This window comes from Pteropus medius, unplaced genomic scaffold (assembly GCF_902729225.1).
Source record: "Pteropus medius unplaced genomic scaffold, Ma_sr-lr_union100, whole genome shotgun sequence".
Taxonomy (NCBI): domain Eukaryota; kingdom Metazoa; phylum Chordata; class Mammalia; order Chiroptera; family Pteropodidae; genus Pteropus; species Pteropus medius.
The window spans coordinates 12,361,024-12,374,360 of record NW_024340696.1 but is presented as its reverse complement, the minus strand read 5'-3'; the positions used below and the strand labels follow the sequence as shown (position 1 = coordinate 12,374,360).

General features: G+C 43.9%; 1 long non-coding RNA gene across 1 annotated transcript; it reads right to left on the bottom strand.

Moving 5' to 3' along the window:
- Positions 1 to 371: 371 nt before the first annotated feature.
- On the bottom strand, positions 372 to 13,129 carry LOC120606059 (uncharacterized). Its single transcript, XR_005653821.1, has 3 exons — positions 12,584 to 13,129; positions 11,275 to 11,493; positions 372 to 567 (listed from the first exon to the last, which is right to left on the bottom strand). It is a non-coding gene; the product is annotated as an uncharacterized LOC120606059 (long non-coding RNA).
- Positions 13,130 to 13,337: the final 208 nt, after the last annotated feature.

Genomic DNA, 13,337 nt, shown 5'->3' with positions numbered 1-13,337 from the left:
TCCATGATGGGAAGGACTTGTGTCTTTTTAGGGTGGACTTATGAGGTCTCCTATCTTAACCAGTGAAGCTGGAGAAGGGTAAAAGCCCCATGGAGAAGAGTAGATGGGGAATACTTTCACTTTTTCCTATGAAATATATAATTATCACATGTTCTGTTTTAAAAAATATTTTAAAAACACAGACAAACAATATAGAAAAAAGCAAAAAAAAAAAAAATTCATACATGATCCCAATCCCCAAAGGAACCACTGTGGACACTGGTATGTGTTCTTCCTAATTCTTTTTGGTGGTGGCTTCTTTATAAAGAAGGAAAGAGGAAAAAAGATGTCCTTGTATACTACATCTGAGGATAAACTGGTGAAGACTTTTTTGGAGGGCGACTTTGTAAAGTCTTTGAAAATTAAAAAATTAAAATTAAAAAAATGCACCAACCCTTTGGCTCAAAAATTCTGCTTCTAGGAATCCATTCTCCAGAAATAATGAGAGTAGAAGATTCATAGATAGAACTTACAGAGTGCCAGGTGCTGTTCTACACATTTCCATGTCATCTCAGTGAAGCCCATGACCTGTGAGGGAGGTATTATTAAATTTTTTAAAACAGCTCTACTGAGATACAATTCACATACTACACAATTCACCTATTTAAAGTGTACAAGTCAATGGTTTTTAGTATATTCACAGAGTTGTGTGACCATCACCGCAATCAAGTTTAGAACATTTTCATCACCCCAAAGAGAAACCCCGTACCCATTAGCAGTCATTCCCCATTACCTCAACCCCTCAGACCCTTGGAAACTACCGATCTACTTTCCATCTCTGTGGATATGCTCATTCATTCGGACATTTCATATAAATGAAATCATACAATATATGGTCTTTTGTGACTAACTTCTTTCAGTTAGCATAATGTTTTCTACGTTCATTCATGTTGTAGCATATTATCAGTGCTTCATGTATTTTTAAAGCTGAATAATGTTCCATGGTATAACTATTTCACATTTTGTTGACCTGTTCATCGATTTATGGACATTTCGGTTTTTCTAGTTTGGGCTATTATGAATGATGCTGCTGTGAATATTTGTGTGCAAGTTTTGTATAGATATGTTTTTATTTATGACAGGTTTATACATCAAAGACATCGGAGTAGAATTGGTCACACCGTAATTCTATGTTTAACCTTTCGAGGAGCTGCCAAACTTTTTTTCAAAGTGATCCCACCCTTTTACATTTCCACCAGTCATGTACAGGGTTCCAATTTCTTCACATCCTTGCCAACTAATACATGTTATTTTTCTGCCCTTTTGATTACAGCCATCCTACTGGATATGAAGTGGCATCTCATTGTGCTTAGTTTGCATTTCCTTGATGACTAGAGGGAGATACTGTTCTCATCTTCATTTTATACATGAAGAAATTGAGGCACAGAAAGGCTAATTAACTGACCCGTGGTTACTTAGTAAGTGTACAGACTCTTGTGTATACAATAGTATATGCAGACAAAATTTGCTGCAGCACTGCTTGTGGGGGGAAAAAAAGAACAGAACAACCTGTATGTCTATCTGCAGGAGTTTATCCCAACAGGGACGTTATACAGCTATCCAAGAATGAGGAAGGTCCATTTATGCTGACATAGAGTGAGCTCCAAGACACACTGTTAGTCAAAACAGGAAGTCACAGAATGATGTTTACAACATGAACCTGTAGATGTAGATATGGATATGGATATGGATATAGACTAGATATGGATTGGAAAATTTCACACCAAAATCTTTACAATGTTCCCTAGAAAGTAAGTTCCAGGAGAGCAGGGATTTTTTTTCATTTTCTGCACTTCTGTGTCACCAACACCTAGAACAGGATGTAGCACAGAGTAGCAGCTAAGTAAACATTTGCTGCTAAATGAATGATTCCTTTGAAGAGTGGAATGGAAGGCAGGAGTGTATACAGAAGAGCTCAGGTTTTACTCTAGAGAGCTATGTCCTCTGTGCATAAATTCATGTAGGAGTTCTATCATTTCACCACCTTTAGCACTCATGCCCCCACCACACACACACACACACACACACAGAGGAATTCTTGGGGCTTTTAGCAAGAAACTAAAGAGGTTCCAGAGAATTGGTTGTCACTGATCAGTGGCCTTGGTGGCTTGAGAGGACTTTCCTGGGCTGCAGCAGCCCTCGTGTCCAGTGAGCACAGCCAAGCTCCATCTCTGGGGTTGGTGACCTTATGGGGAGACAGGCCTCTTCTGCAGGGAACCCCCTCCCTGATTGCTAAGGCCCTCTTCCAGTTAACATGAATCCAATGTCAAGATACCAGGCGTGTATCTTGTTTTCATGCCCAAGGAGATCTTTAAAAATCAATAAGCATTAGAAGGACATGGCCAAATATTTTTCTATCATTTTTAATATTTGTTTAATTTGTCATCCCCATCAAGCCCTCTAACGAGGCCCAAGGATCAAGGGCTTCTGGTGGAACAGCACAGGCGTTCACATCACGTCATTCAAGACTAATGGCCAGGTGGCATGGGAGACAATTAGAACACGGACCAGGGCTGTGGCTTCACTGTGCCAGCAAACTTAGAGTACAGGCATGACCTACAGATTACAACAGTTGCAGGTGACAAATTTGAACCATAAAAATAGCAAGTTGCCCCAAAAATGATGGTTAGTAGAGATCAGGACAAGAGGAACATGAGCTGGATGTACAAGTTGTATGTCGCGGATGAAGGCGGTGTTAGGGATCTTCCACTGTCCATGTCTGGGGAGAGGACGTCTTCGCGTTCTTGGACTATGTCCAGTTTCTCATGCCAAGATGGGGCAGGTTCTCAGGCGGGTATGGCCTGGGCATCATCTTTGACTCCTCCTGCGCACAACTGTTCAACCACCAAGTCCCGTTGATTTCAGTCCTAAATAACTGTATCCTGTCCATTTTCTCCATCTCCACTGCTACTATTTTAGTTCAAGTCACTATCGCCGCTTGGCTGGACTTGTGCAACTGCTTCCCAGCCTTCCTGCCTTGAGATTTGCTTTCCTCCAAGTCCTTCTCCACAGAGAGCAAACTGGACTTGAGAGCTGTGGTGTGTCCCAGTGGTTAAGAACATGGACTCTGGAGCCAGGAAGCCTGGGTTCCAATCCTGGCTCCTCCAAGCTCTTCCAGATTTTCAGCATTGAGTAGGTTACTACTTAACTCTTCTCAGGTTACTACTTAACTCTCCTGTGGCTTAGTTTTCCTCATCTCTGTAATAGATATGCTAATTTCTAAGTACCTAGAAAAGGCACAGTGAGGATTCAGTGAATTAACATAAGCAAAGTACTTAGAGCACTGGCTGTCAGACCCTACCAGCTTAATACTCATTAGCTACATCTTTCTGAAATGTAAACTCGCTGCTTTCACTAGTGACAGGACAAAGTGCGAACTCCTCCACCCACCTCACAATTTAGCTGGACCAGCTCACCATTCCTTTCTCCCCTCTTGGTCACTCCCTGCTTCACATTCTACACTCACGTTAAATTTTTTGTTCTTCTAGCAAAACAGGCCAGTAGGACTTCACACACGCTGTCCCCTCTGCCTGGAACATTCTCCCCGAAGTTCTTTCCAACCCATCCCATCAACCACACGTCCCTCAGGACTTACGCGACGTTTTCTTTGGGAAGCATGTCTCACTCATCAAATGCCACTTAGGGGCCCTCCTTTGTGTTCCCACTGTACCTTTACCTCCCACCAGTGCCCTTGTTATTTCACATTTTTTATTTTTTTATTATAAAAGATTTTACACGGAAAAGCCAAAAGCCCAAAGAATACTACAATAGTACAATAATTAGATTCCCAACAATTGGTAACATTTATATTTGCTCTCTCCCTCCCTCTCTCTCATTCTCTTTGTCTTTATTTATTTTGTTTCTAAGTATATTACAGACATCATGATGTTCACCCTTAAACATTTCAACTTGCATCTCCAAAACAAGAAAAAAAGCTCAGGGATATCCTCCCACCTAAAATACAATACCATAATCACATCTTAAAAAAACATATCATCTCTAATATCACTAAATACTTGGGCCATATCCAAACTTCCCCAGCCCTTGCCCAATTCCCTTTAGAGTCCTTCTGCTACATGACCTTGGAATTGCACCCTTACTGGTCTGTTTTCCTCCATTAGGCTGTCAGCTCCGAGAGGAACAAAATGTGTCCTCTTTGCTTCCCTCTCCCCAGCACTCAGCTCCTGGCAGGCCCTTAGAACATATTTGTTGGGAGAAAGAACCCTTGTACCCCAATTCTTCCTGCTAAGAGGGGTTTCCAGCCTTTTCCAATCCCAGCTCAGCTGTCCCCCTGTGTGTGCGCGCGCACACACACACACACACACACACACACACGCACCCCTTGGTGATGGCACAGCATGTCTTCAGTGCCTCAAGTCAGAAACCAATGGACCATTCTGGACTCCTACCTCGGTTGCCCACACACGGTTGCCACACTCTCACTGGCCCAACCCCTCCCTTTCCCATTCTTGAGGCCAGAGCCTCCACTGGCCCTTCATTCTCCCTCCTCCAGCTCCCTCAGTCTTGACACCTACAATGCTCCAATGTGCCCCAGTCCTGCCTCACAGCTTGCTCTCTAAAATGCAAACCCACTTGGTTGGCTTCTCTTCTTAAAGCGCTGCCATGTCCTCCCAGGCCAGCCTCAAGTACTGACCTGGCAGCTTCGCGCCTCCTTCCTGCTCCCTGTCCTGACTCCTGCTTCTCTAGCTCCTTGGTCTCTGGCCATGCAAAACCACCTACAGATCTCCAAGAACATTATGCTTTTCCCTGCTTCCAGTCCCTCCCCCTGGAACACCTCCTTCCAGCACCTCGCCTGCCTTTGAGAACCTAGAGAGAGGCTCAGATGTCACTTTTCCCACTCCTCCTTATTGGTAGAGTGCCCAGAAAGGCCTTGGGCATGGCAGGTGTTCATTAAATGCTTGCTGAGTGGATGAACAGAAATATTATCCTCTCCTTCCCCGCTGGTCCGAGTCGGCTGTAGCCCCAGCCAATCTCAGTCCTTTCCCTGGGTGCCTGATGCCACCCTAGCCCAGACCAGCCCAGTGCTGCCACCAGGTGGACCCTGGACACAGCCTTAGCACACTACCTCCAAATGGCTGCCAGACCCATTTGTCCTTCCTTTCCCAAGAGATTGTGCTAGAATGAGCAACGGCAGGCCTAAATTTTTTTTATTGTTAGTTTCCAGTATATATATAGTACATTGGTTAGACATTTATATAGTTTATGAAATGATCCCCCCCAATTTCTCCATCACCCATCTGGCTCTTCCCAAAGCCATTACAATACTACTGACTACATTCCCTATGCCGTAAGGCCTAAACTTTTTATATTTAAAGAAAATAATTAAAATTCTAAACAAAAAAAATTTTCTTGGAAATAATTATCTTTATATTTTGAAGTCAGTTTTAGGTAAAGTACCTCCCAGGAAACAGAAGGTGAGATGATATGGTCCCTTTTGCCTCAAAGAGGATTCTCAAAATACAATAATGCTTTTATGTACGTCTCCAAAAAACAAACCATATTCCACTTCTACATCATTATTCCTCTGATTAGGTTGTACTGGAGGGTGGGGAGGGGGGTTAGGGGTTTCAAGTTGACATCTCGTGGGTACGTGGAGCTCACCTTACACTGTACCTGAGAAGGCTGCTAAGTTCTTGTCACCCTGGCAAGGCAACAGCTCTGAGAACCCCGGGGGTGAAGGCCTAGAGAAGTGAAAGTGAAGTGAGTTAGAGCCCAAGTCTCCACTCCTGTTCTCCCTGTTGCTCGAACGATCTATCCTGAGTGAGTTCCTCAACCCTTCTAAGCCCCGGATTCTTCTCCTTCAGCTGTACGTGGATGTTAATTCTCTCGTGGGGTTCTTCACGAAAATTAAGTGAGGTGTTGTAGGCATAGCAGGAGGGAAAAACTTTTTGAGTCTCAGGTTGCGCCGAAGCCACAAGACGTTAGATGACACATTCCAAAGAGAGCAGTGACACCGTCGTGCAGGACTTGTTAATGAAAATGGTTTCTCTCTTACCATCCAAGGGAAGGTAGAATGAAGAAGACAATGGGAGGAGAGAAGGAGTTTCAAAGTGAACAGTAGGTGCTCTCCGAGTTCCAAATGCCCACTCCTTACTCCCAAAGAGTAGTTTCCAAGGCACTGTGTCCCTGGAGCTTGGCTGTCACTGAGGGCTGATGTCTGAATCATGCCTGAGAAACCCACAGCATGCAGTGACCAACCAGAGTGAGGGGGAGTGATGCCTTGGGATTTACCAGGGTACCGGGAGCTGAGAATTTTCCACGAGTCAGAGGTGTGCAATAGGCAACCTTGTGGGTTGTTCAGATCCTTTTAAGAAGGTCACCAAAAAGAGTGGAAACTTTTCCACGGAAAGAAGCCAACAGGACCTGTTATAGCTGCCTTGTTTCACCCCCACCAAAAAATTTCATATCTTGAAGCCCTAACACCTAGCACCAAGAATGTGACTGTATTTGGAGACAGGGCTTCAAAGAGGTGATATGTTAAAATAAGGCCATTAGGGTGAGCCCTAATCCAATCTGACTAGCGTCCTTATAAGAAGAAGAGATTTGGATCCACGAAAAGACACCAGCCATGCACACACAGAGGAAAGACCATGTGCGGACACAGAAGGAAGGTGGCCATCTGTAAACCAAGGCAAGGTTTCATAAGAAATTAACCCTGCCTACATCTTGACCTTGAACTTCTAGCTTTCAGAACCATGAGAAAATAAATTTTTATTGTCGAAGGCATCTTGTTGGTTATATTTGTACTGGCAGCCCTAGCAAACCAATGCAGCACCGTTCAGATGTGTGGGGACTAAGGAAGAGTCTTAAGCAGCCACCTTCAAGGGACTGGAAGTTCAGAAATCCCCAAAGCTGAGGAAGGAAGGTGTTCCTTGAATAATCTGCACAATCATGCCAATAACTAAAGAATCAGGTTTATATACCCAGCAGGCCTAGGCAGTGGGATGCCAGCTTACCAAAGTATTAACCAAGTAAGAACTTCCCTGTTCCTCTTCTTCCTCTCCTCCCACCTCTCCCAGCCAGGAGTCAGAATCTTCAGTGATCCAGGTGAAAGCATAAGGGGAGAAGTGCACGACTGACCACAGACCCCTTACCCAGCTCCAAGCCATAGCTGGAGGAGGAAGGTGAGTTTCCACCTGGAACGAAGTTTGAAGGTCTGGGTTATTCCACAGACCTGGACATATCAATTACTGCACTGAGACAGTGTTGGAAAGAACAAGGCAGCCAGAAGAGTCATGGACTGGCCCTAATTTTCATACCTGGGAAAGGAAAGAGTAGAGTTCCACAGAACAAAAATTAGGGGCTGCAATGGGCAAAAATAAAGTTGGCTTCCTGAAAACACCCTGTGAGTCCTATTTATTTAACAGGCATCCTCCTACACCTGTGACAACTTAGCCCAGCCTCTGACCAGATGAGAGGTGGCATTCACTGAGCAATTATTACCATTCCAAATTCCTTCCCTATCCCCACTGAGCAATTCCATCTTCTTTGAGCAAGGCAAAAAGACAACAGACAAACCATTTAAGGGCGGCTGCATTCCTCAAGCTGACAACTCAAGTACAGATGTTCTACCAAGCCAGGGACAGAAGACCACTCTCCATCCCTCACGACCCAGAGGAGACCAACTCAAATCAGCCACAGGGCTGGGCAGGCTTTAGATTCACAAAATACTCCAGAGAGAACTGAGTTCAAATCCTGGCTCTGCTACTTGACAGCTGTGTGACCCTGAGTGAATTACTTAACTTTTCTCGACTCCAATTTCCTCATCTACGAAATGGAGCTAATAAAATACCCACCTAATAGGGTTACTATGTGAGATAAATGAGGAAATAGGTGCGAACACTTAGAATACTGCCTGGTAGAGGGCAGAGAACTCAAATCACATAGTTGTTATATATCACACCCTCTCCAAGTAAAACTTGTGATAGGATAGCCTTGATTTATTGTAAAGAACATTATACAAGAAACGTGGTGATAAAAATCATGGATTCTAGAACCAGAATGCCTGAGTTTGAATCAAGCAAGAATGGGATGCACATTATATAAAGGTTTGTTAAATTTGCTATCAGTACACTAACATACATATAGTAATATGCATACAGATACAATACATATAGTAAGAGCTTAATAATGGCAGCTTTTAAAGGAACAATCATCCAGGTCCTGAAGTTTCTGGTTACCAAAAGAAATCAGAGGCATTGAATCACTAGGGGTCAGACAGGCAGAGTGACCTCAGTTGTTTTTGCTTATTTATTTGTTTACCAGAGGGCAGTGGCTCTCAAGCAAAAAGAACATCTTGAACCCAGAAAGCCATCCTCTTTAGGCTGGACCCCCAGCCATTACCTCCAGCCCCTGCTCCCGCCAGCGGCTCTCAGCCTCTCTCCTGTGTTACCTGGTTTAGCTCCTTCCTCCAGGGCAAGTACCACCTTGCAAGGAGAAGTGAGGTTCCTCTGCCTTCCAGCCTCCCAAGAAGGTGACATTTCAATAAGCCCAGCTCTCTCTGGGCCTGGCTCTCTACACAGTTCCCACTGATCTGGGGCCTGAGGACTAATGAAGGAGGAGGAGAAAGAGGAGGAGGAGGAGGAGGAGGAGGAAGAGATGAAAAGCCGATACCCACCCACGAGAAATAATCGTTTAGCCAATTCCAGAACTGAAGAAAAACAAGTGTAACATTGGGAGAAAGGAAAGGAAAGTGTCATTCAAGGCCATTGTTAAGCCTCCCCTCTGTGTATGGGGTAAAGAATGGAGCTCTGTGTGTGTGAGGACAATACTGTGTGTCATCAGCTGCTTCTGTGTCACTCCTGGGGAGGATGAGAAACGAGGCCACAGTGCCCTTCTGGGTCTGATGTGCTCTGGGATTCACTAATCACAGCCATCAGGTCAGTCAGAGCTGGGAGAGGAACTTTGGACTGCCAGCCCATGCTGTTCTGTAATGGGGGCAAGGGATACTTCCTCAGGAGCATCCTCTCCCTCTCCTCCTCTTTAGCCAGCCTTCAGAGACTCACTGTGAGTCGGAGCTGAAAAGAATCACAGATATCATCTCCCCAAACATGTATATCATTTGCTCCAACTCTTGGCTTTAATGAAGGGGCAACTGGCTGGGACCAAGGTGCAGCCACACAGCGTGTCAGCAGCAGTTGGTAAAGCCAGATGAACCATTATGTAGTACCATTCATTGAAACCCCATAATGGACCAGACACTAAATCATGAGCAAGCTCACAAAATAACCTCATTTGCTCCTACTGTCAAATCCTGGCTTTGCCACTAAGTACCTCTGGACTGTGAGCAAGCTTTTCTCTGACCATTAGTTGCCCCACCTATAAACTAGGATTATTTTTGAGGATAAATGAGTTAATGCATGCAAAACACTTAGAACAGTGCTTGGCCCATAAAAATCGCTCAAGAAGCATGAATGACAAACTAGATGCCCACATCACCCGTACAACTCACTAAGTTAGACTCATGAGGAGATGGCATGGAGACAGCTGAAAACCCAGGATTCCAAATACTCAAATTCAGCCTTGCTGCCCACTATGGTCTAAGTTTACCCCATCAGGTCTGAGGGAAGTTGGCACTAACAAATACTCTCAGGGATAAGGCAGGTGACAAATGTATGGAGAAGGTCGACTGTGACACAATAGAGAGTAGTGGGGACAGTGGGGACATGAAGAGCCCAGGCTAGTTCTAGCCAACTGCCACGAGGTGGAAAGATGAAAACAGCATGACTAGGCCTGTTAATTTTTCAAGAAAAGCCAGACATTTGAATTTTTATGTCAGATCTTTTCATTATTAAACACCATGCTAACTAAGACATTGTTAGTACAGAGTTAGCCCCAAATCACACTGCTCGTGAGGCCTGACCTGGACACAGATGACATTTATAAGCCAGTGAGTGACTGTCATTGTCAGTTCTTCTGCTCCCAATTTGTAGTCCATGTCTACTGGTGAGCTGATCGGGTTACTTCAAAGCCACTCCTTGTTAGAGCAGGTAGCATAAGACCACAGAGACAGAGCAGCCCTTTTTCCCCCGACATCACCCTCATCTCAGTCCATGAAATGGGGTGAGGAAAAAGGAAGTCAGGGAAATGAGGGAGGCTCTCCCTAAAGGACCACAGGCCCCATGGCCTAATCTACCTCCTACAGGTGTTCCTCTGATAAAGGCAGCCAGGCCTTAATGGTGGGACTAATGGGCAGATCGGAGACTTAAGGCCCATAATCTTCACCAGTCACTTCAAATGAACCTAAGCAGTCTAAGTGACGAAATGGGCTTGCTATGCAAATGCAACCCCAAAACAAGATTGCTCATAATGAGACACCACTTCACATCCACAAAGATGGCTGTAATCAAAAAGACATAATAACAAGTCTTGGTGAGGATGTGAAGAAATTAGAATCCTCATACACTGCTAATGGGAATGTAAAATGGTGCAACCACTTTGGGAAACAGTCTGGCACTTGCTCAAAAAGTTAAACACAGAATTATCACATGACCTGACAATTTCACTCCTGGGTATACACTCTAAGAGAAATGAAAGCTTAAATCCATACAAAAACTTCCTCTAGAGTTTTCACAACAGCATTAGTCATGACAGCCAGAGGGTGCGAACAACCCAAATATCCATCAACAGATGAATAGATAAACAAAATACGGTCTGTCCATACATGGAAATTATTTAGAAATCAAAAGAAATAAAGTACTGATACATGCTCCAACATGGATGGACCTCGAAAAAATTAGCCTAAGTGAGATAAACCAATAAAAAAGACCACATATCACATTATTCCATTTATATGAAATGTCCAGATTAGACAAATCTATAGAGACAGAAAGATTAGTGGTTGCCTAGGGCTGGGGTGTGAGGGAGAGGAATGTGCGGGGTGATAGCTAAAGGGTATAGTGTTTCTTTCGGGGTGGTAAATATGTTCTAAAATGGACTGTGGTGATGGTTACACAACTCTGTGAATGTACTAAAATCTACTGCATTGTACATTTTAAGTGAGTAAATTGCATATGTGAATTACATCTCAGTAAACCTATTACCAAAAAAGACCCCCAACACTAAGATTGCTGCCCTTAATCTCTTTCTATTAAAAATTTCTGCATCCATGTCCCTCTGTTCATGTCAACCCTACTAGAGAAGACAACCCCACTGGAGAAGACAAAGATGCCTTTCCTCAAAGGCTCAGGGTTCAAATAAGTGTGACCTACTGACCTGGTTTGCCTGGGGCTGTCCCAGTGTCAGGGCTGAAAGTCTCACGTCCCAGGAAATCCCTCATTCCTTGTCAGACTGAGATGGTTGGTCTCCCTTGTGCAAACCCTTTCCCATAGCACGGAAAAGCTCTGAGCTTTAGTGCTGCTGCCAGTGGCTAGAATGGAGTTGCCAGGTAGTAATCTTTCCTCCTTTTGGGTATAAGTCTTCCTCGAGGTCCTCCTAATGGTCAAAAGATATTTTAATTATTATCGCTCCCATTTTACAGATGAGAAACTGAGGTTCAAAGGCATGAAGTAACTTGCCAGAGTACATAGGAGCCAGGAATTGAACCTGGATCCTTTTCCAAAGTAGAAAGTATCCCTTCTACTCATCATATTATCTCTCACCATACACTGGGTTGATTGTCCAGGAACACCCTTAAATTGTTCTTGCCCCCTTGGGGAAGGTAGTCAGATATCCAGAGAGAAGAAACATGAGTTCTCAGCTATGGGAAGACAAGAAGGCGTATACAGCTTGGTAGTCACCAGCACAGACTGTGGAGTCAGACTGTTCAAGTTTGAATATGGGCTCTGCTACTATTTAGCTGTATGGCCTTGGGCAAGTTACTTAACTCCTCTGTGACTCAGTTTCTCCATATGTAAAATGGGAAAATTACTCTGTGTGTGTTTATGTGCGTGTGTGTATCACATAGGATTGTTATAAGAAGTAAATAAATCAGTAAGTGTGTAAGAGGCTGGCAAGTAGCAAATTTATTCAATAAAAGAAAGAAAGCACAGATTCACATACCCAAAATTGAAAAGAAATCAGATTAAGCCTAAAAGAAATCAGATTAAGCCTAAGTAGGACCAAATCATGGAAATGAACTCTAACATTCTGTTCTGTTCCTTTTCATGAAAATGCTTATGGTTTAGGAATTGCTGGAAGCTCCCCTGACCATAAGCAAACCTTTAAAAGCAACACATAGTGCCAACCTGGGTGAGCCCTACCAAAATGGGATAACATAGTTCAGGCTCAAGGCCCCGCCTGGCAGACTGGAGCCCAGGGGATCCCCTCAAATTATACCTACCCACGAAGGCAAGGAGAGTTATCCTCCCACTGGGACAACACCTACCACTCAGCCCTGCTCTCTGTGGCAAGTGCGATCTACATAATTTTGCAGATGTGCAAACAGGATCGGAGAAGTTCAAGAATTTGTTTGAGGTATGGTTAATAATGTGTAGAGTTGGGATTCGAGTTTAGGTTGAATTCTGAAGTCCCTCAGCTTTATTGTCTCCGTGTATTCGTTATTATTGCTATGTAAAAAACTTACCTCAAAACTTAGTAGCTTAAAACAGCAAACATTTATAATCATATCGTTTTTGAAGGCCAGAAATCCAGTGGCTTAGCTAGGTGGTTCTGGCTCAGAGTCTTGCAGGAAGTTGTAGTCAAGATGTTGGTCAAGGCTACTGTCATCTCAAGGCTCTACCAGGGCTGGAGAATCTGCTTCTAAACTCAGTAATGAGGTCGGTTATTGCAGGCCTTAGTTTCTTGCTGGCTTTTGGCTGGTGGCTTCAGTTCTTCACCACATGGACCTCTCCAAGAAAGCAACGTGGCAGCTTGCCTTCCCCAGAGCAAGAGATTTAAGAGAAAGAGAGTAGGCAAACTAGAGAGAACCAGGAGCTGCAGTCTTTTATAACTAATCTCAGTAGCAACATACCATCACTTCTGTCATCTGCTATTGGTCACACAGAACAATCCTGGAACAATGTGAGTGTGAATACCACAAGGCAGGGATCATTGGGGGCCATCTTGAAGGCTGGTGACCACACTGCCTATCTTTATAAAGTAAGACAAAAAGGCACAGTCTTACAAGTAATAAAACAGTGTCCCTGCAAAAAATACATACATACATACATACATACATACATGCATGCATGCATACATATATGCCACAGAAATTAGCCTTAGTCTAACCATTTTTTGGATGTTGCTCTTTATTTAACCAACATTCAATTCACTAGAGGTACAGGGCTGGCCCCTATCTATGAATACAGGGAGGAATTAAACCTAGAGTTTACAGTGGC